We start from the raw sequence: 6,316 nt of genomic DNA, 5'->3' as shown, positions 1-6,316 counted from the left end.
CTTTTTTTGAAATTTATTGGAAAATAGAAGGGAAAAGAAGAGAAAGTTCCTAGCCAGGAGGGAACTTAGTCTAGGACTGACCTATCCCCCTAATCTTGCTCATATCTAATTTTACTGGCTGGTGCTGCCAGAGTGACATTAGCAGGTGTACTGGTAGGCATCCCTCTCTTAGACCCTACAGCAGTGGAAGTCAGCATTTTGCAGTCAGCTGGAGGGGACCATAGTCTCACAGAGATGGTTAGCATGTGGGAGAGTCTTCACTTGGAGCATTTTGAACTGGGTCAGCACTTGTGAGAAGTTTGTCAGGAGTGATTGACCTAGAGGCAGGAGCAAAAGAGAGCAGACAAACAACCTGAACGTTAATTTATTTTTTTTTTGTTTAGCATTGGGCCCACACCCAGTGATGTTCATAGCTTACTCCTGGCTGCGCTCAAGGGTCACTTCTGGCAGGACTCAGGGACCATACGCAGTGCCTGGGATCCAATCCAAGTCATGAGTTCATAAGGCAAGTGCCCTACCTACTATCTCTCCAGCCCCGACATTAAAATATTTAATCAAGCTTGACTGAACACATTCTCTTCCATTTTTAGTATTTGGGCCACCAAAGCAAGCACTGCACACATATCTTTTCCAGGAACTTTCCTGAGTACGGAGGACCCACCGCAGACAATCCCAATCAAACTCCTGCCCTCCCTTAGAACTCAGCTCACTGAGGGGCTGGAGAGATAGTATGGTGGGTAGGATGCTGGCCTTGCACACAACAGGTTTAATTCCTGGCACTACATATGGTCCTCCAAACCCGGCCAGGAGTAAGCCCTGAGCACTGCCGGGTGTGACCAGGAAAAAAAAGTTCTGGTCAACTGCCAATAGCTGATTCACTTTACTAGAAAAGTAAAAGCCTTTCTGTGTGAAATACACTGCAATCCATATGCTAATGAGCGTATATAAATTAAGACTGGTCCAAATTTTTTGTCATATACTTCATATATGTACATTTTAATGGATTTGATCTTACCATTTTTCCTTTGCGTTATCATTCTAGGTGTTTTGCAATATATTCTTTCCTTAAAAAGAGATCAAAGCATGTCCAAAAATTCAACCCTGGAGACCTCATAAATCCAACAGTGGGAGAAACCCTCTGCTCGGAGCACAGCTGGTCATCACATGCTCTTAGGGAAAGCTGACCCGACTGCTGGTAGGCCTTCCTTGCGTCCAGAACCTTCGCAGCTGACCCGACGGCAGGTAGGCCTTCCTTGCACCCAGAACCTCTAGAGCAGGTGTTGATTTTTTTCTTTTTGTCTCCCTTAATGCCAAACCAGAATAAACAACAAGTAAATGCCAATCAGGCTGAGTCAAATGTACATCTTGAGCATTCTGACTTTTTCTACCTTTCCATGATAAAGGAATTTCCTGTCCTCAGGCAGGCAGAAAAACATCAGATGGATCACAGTTTCCCTTTTGGATATTTTGTTTGGTTCGGTGTTTGGTTTGGAGGCCACATTCAGTAGTGCTTAGGTAGGGCTTACTCCTGCCTCTGTGCCCACATTTAGGTTAGAGAGGTAGAAATTTTAGGTCAGTCCTGGGGTCCTGGGAATTCCAGAGTTCTTAGAACGCTCAGTCTCTGGTGAGTATGATTTATGGGACAGTGAGGTGATGCTTTTGGAAGCATAGCCACCCTGAATAAGGTACATCTGCATGTATTTTACCTATGCTTGCCGACAAATCACCCCAAAAATTTGCAGCTTAACAGTCTGGTAGTTCACCACCCTAAAAACTATTTTGATTCAATCATAATGAAAATTAGCAGATTAGAAATAGAAAATATGCATCACAGGCCAGAGCAATAGTACAGTGGGGAGGATGTTTGCCTTGCATGTGGCTGACACAGGTTCAATCCCCAGGATCCCGTATGGTCTCCAAGTACTGCCAGGAGTGATTCTTGAGTGCAGAGCCAGGAGTAATCCCTGTGTATCGCTGGGTATGACCCAATAAGAACAAAAGGAAAATATCATCATATAGATTATTCTCCAAATTAAGTAAAAGTCCTAGACACTTCCTTTTAACCAAAATGAGCCACGATGTTGATCAGAAAATCCTGCCTCCCATGTTTTATGCAAGATCACTGTTGGCTGTGACACTCCGTGGCACTCAGGCACGTGGTTTTTGGTTTTCTCTGAGTGTTTCTGCTGTTTTCCAGAGAGATCACACTGCAGAAACACACCGGCCAACACTGGGCTCCAGCAGGTCCCTAGAGGGAGGGGGTGACTCACAGTCAGCAAGTCCATAGGGGCTGCTGTTCTCTCACAACTCACAGCTCACCTGGGGAGGCCACATGTCCACACTTCCTCAGGCACCACCTGAACCCCCAGTCCTCGCAGGTGGTTGGCTTGAGACCTCGGTTTCCTGTCATGTGTCCTTAGCCTTGGACAGACTCACAGCAGAGCAGCTGGCTCCCATGAGCATGACAAGAAGAGTCACAGACTAGGCGTGGCAAGAGTCACAGCCTCCTGATGGCCTCATCTGAGCCCCCTGGAGGTCACTGCACCAGGGCCAGCAAGGGCCCCGAGAGATGTGGGGAACCCCAGACCTGCGTCCCCAGGGCAGAAGGTCGAGCCCCAGCTCAGAGGTTAGTGTCCTGCTGTGTCACTGGAGCTCTGGCACACTCAACCGTCCTCACTAGGGATGGGAAAATGACGGCATGTGGAGGCATCGCTGGTTTCCCACACTGCGTGGATGGACCTGCACTCAGCCCTGCTGTCCCACTGGCTGGATGGAACTGCACCCAGCCCTGCTGTCCCGCTGGCTGGATGAAACTGCACCCAGCCCTGCTGTCCCGCTGGGTGGATGGACCTGTACCCAACCCTGCTGTCCCTCTGGGTGGATGGACCTACACTTAGCCCCACTGCCCCACTGGCTGACTGGACCTGTACGCGGGAGTCCTGACTCATCAGCGAGCAGCAGTGAGTTCTGCTTCTGCCGCCAGATCACCGACAATAGGCCACTGGTCTTCCGGCCCTTTGCAGCACCTCTCCTGAGAGCTCCTCTGTACAGACTGGATCCCAAGGGAGCATTGTTTGAAGTGGGGTTGAAGCAGTGGGGTTGAAGCAGTGTTTGTTGGAGCACAGGGCTCCTGCCTGAACTGCCCAGTAGTCCAGGGCCTCTTCCTGGTGGAAAAGGGCTTCCCCAGGTTGACACACCATGCCCTTGGACAGGAGCCTCTAAATCTCTCGCCCCGTTTCCTCGCTTTCCCATTCCTTCTTTTATTGAGGGGGTAGGGGGAGGGTCACACCCAGCGATGCTCAGGGCTTACTCCTGGTTCAGCACTCAGGAATCATCCTGGGTGTGCTTAGGGGACCATATGGGGTGTGGGATGCTGGGGATCGAACCCGGGTCGACCACACGCAAAGCGTCTTACTACCATGTCACCACCAGTTTTGGAGGTGGTTGGTCGCTTGGTCCAGGAACTGTAGATCTGGAACGATTTTGTGGCTTGGCAGTTTGATGAGGTTCGTTGTATCTCTGGCCCCTCCCCTTCCTTCTAACTGCTCTCTGGCCCCCTCTCAATGGCCTCTGTCTTCACCAGACAGATGATGCGCAGCAGAAAACTCCTCAGGGCCCCGAGGCAGCGCCAGCAAACATCGTACCTGCCAGCGAGAAGCGAGTGGGTCTTTCTCAGTCCCCAAACAACCACATTCCCTCTGGCCGCACTGTCCTGTGACGCTGCACCAGGCCAGCCAGCACACTCAGGCCAGAGAAAGAAATGAAGTAGTCCACATCGAAAGAAAACTTACACTCTTGAAGCCAGGGGAGTGCACAGGCCTTGCACGCAGCCAACCCAGGTTTGATCGCCGGCATCCCATATGGTCCCCTGAACACCGCCAGCAGAGCCAGGAGTCAGCCCTGAATGCTGCCTGGTGTGGCTCTTTTACAGATGACGTGACCATTATGTAGCACGTGGAGTGCACAGAGGAGCTCCTGGGCCAGTCAGTGAGTTTGCTGGCAAGGCCCCAGGCTGCAGAATGGATAGGAAACATCAAGTGTATTTTTGTCTGCTAATAGCAGAGACAGCAATGGAAAGTAAGAGATAATACCACTTAGAGGATAAACACGGCATCAGGGACCGGCATGTTGGAGACTCTGCTGAGAAAACTACAGACCTCAGCCTGGGGTGCCGTGGCCCATCCGGGCTTCAGAGTCTGTTAAAAAGTGTCGGGGGGCGGGGCAATAGTACAGTGGGGAGGGAGTTTGCCTTGCATATGGCTGACCTGGGTTCGATCGCCGGCATCCCATAGGGTCCCTGAGCACTGCCAGGAGTGAACCCTGAGCACCAAGCCAGGAGTAAGTCCTGGGTGTGAGCCTAAAACCAAAATAAATATATTTTTAATATGTCCAGTGCCTGTTCCCCTAAATTTATCCACAGTCTCAACACCATCCCAGTCAGTCCTCTAAGGCATTTGGTGTAAGAAGTAACAAACATTACTGAAATCCCTACGGAAACTCAAAAGAACCTACAACAGCCAAAACAACCTAGGAAAGGAAGAGTCTTTCTGTGGTACTAGGAAAATCTCCCTTCTCTCCACTGAGTTATAAAACTGCAGTAACCAAAAGAATGAAGTTCATGGGGCTGGATGATATCACAGCGGGTAGGGCATTTGCCTTGCACATGGTCGACCCAAGTTCGACTCCCAGCATCCCACATGTTCCCCCGAGCACCACCAGGAATAATTCCTGAGTGCAGAGCCAGGAGGAACCCCCAAGCATCGCCGGGTGTGACCCAAAATGAAAGAGAAAAAACCAACCAACCAACCAAAAGAGTGAAGTTCCAGTATGAAGCTAGAGGAAAGCTGGTACAAGGGTCAACCATTACAGATAGTTCCCCCCCAGGCCACGTTCAGGAGTGACCCTGGACATAGGAGGATGTCCTGAGCACTGCCCCAAAATTAAACAAATCCTCTTACCAACAAAAAAGAGAAGAAAAGCAAGGATGAAGGCTTCCATTGGTGATTCAGCTTCCAGAAGGCCACACAGCCAGCCTAGGGAAAGACGGTCTTCTCAAGAAACGGAACAGGGGGCTGGAGCAATAGCACAGCGGGTAGGGCGTTTGCCTTGCACAAGGCTGACCCAGGTTCGATTCCCAGCATCCCATATGGTCCCCCGAGCACTAAAAGGCTCTCCCGTTGATCGTCGATTTGCTCAAGCGGGCCCAGTAACGTCTCCATTGGAGACTTTGTTGTTACTGTGTCTGGCATATCGAATACTCTCGGTAGCTTGCCGGGCTCTCCGAGAGGGGCGGAGGAATCGAACTCGGGTCAGCCATGTTGGCCGCTTGTAAGGCGAACTCCCTACCCGCTGTGCTATCGCTCCAGCTAACCCCCAAGCACTGCCAGGAGTAATTCCTGAGTGTGTGAACCAAAAAAAAGAAACGGAACGGGAACAGCTGGGTGTCTTTACATCCAAAACAATTCACTGTGGGCCAAGAAACAACAACCTCAGAAAAATGAAATTCTGCCGTCACAGCAGCACAATGGGTAGGATGGGATGTGAACGCAAACATACTGTTTGGTGTCACTCACAGGGCAAATGGGGGAAATCAACAGAATAGTAAAAATCAATTTCTGGACTGTGGGGGAAAAAAAAAGGACACATCTCTTGGCTTGGGAACCTGTCTTCTTAAAATAAAATGGCTGTTGAAACGTTGGTGACGCAAGTGTACCTAAAAGGCTGTCTCAGTGACCCAGTGATCCAAGTTCTAATGGCAGACTGGGCCAGCGGGTCCTAGGCTGGCTTTGCCAAGTGGTGAACGTACTGTTCAGGAAGATCATGCCGTGAAGAGCAGCTGTGACGACTTCCACGTCTTGTCAATCTCCCCAAGTCAGCATTTGGAGATTTCATCAAAATGTCAGGGTTTGGGGGGCTGGAGTGATAGCACAGCGGGTAGGGCGTTTGCCTTGCACGCAGCCGACCTGGGTTCGATTTCCAACATCCCACATGGTCCCCTGAGCACTGCCAGGAGTAATTCCTGAGTGCAGAGCCAGGAGTAACCCCTGTGCATTTCCAGGTGTGACCCAAAAATTGCAAAAAATAAATAAAAAGAAAGAAATGTCAGGGTTTTGGTTTTGGGGATTTTTTATTCTTGGGTATTTTGCCTATTCTAAGATAGGGGTAGATTGGGGAACCCAGCAATCGAAGTCTTTCTGAGACACACCAGTTTATAACAATAATCAGTGTAGGATACACGCTAGAACTGTGTCAAAAGCAAACTAATAACACAGCCACAGATCATTGGTGGCAATAAAAAACTCAGTGGGGCCAGAGG

Source organism: Sorex fumeus, unplaced genomic scaffold (genome assembly GCF_029834395.1).
Source record: "Sorex fumeus unplaced genomic scaffold, SorFum_2.1 ptg000041l, whole genome shotgun sequence".
In the NCBI taxonomy this organism is placed as follows: domain Eukaryota; kingdom Metazoa; phylum Chordata; class Mammalia; order Eulipotyphla; family Soricidae; genus Sorex; species Sorex fumeus.
The sequence above is the reverse complement of the archived record's forward strand: the minus strand, read 5'-3'. Positions refer to the sequence as shown.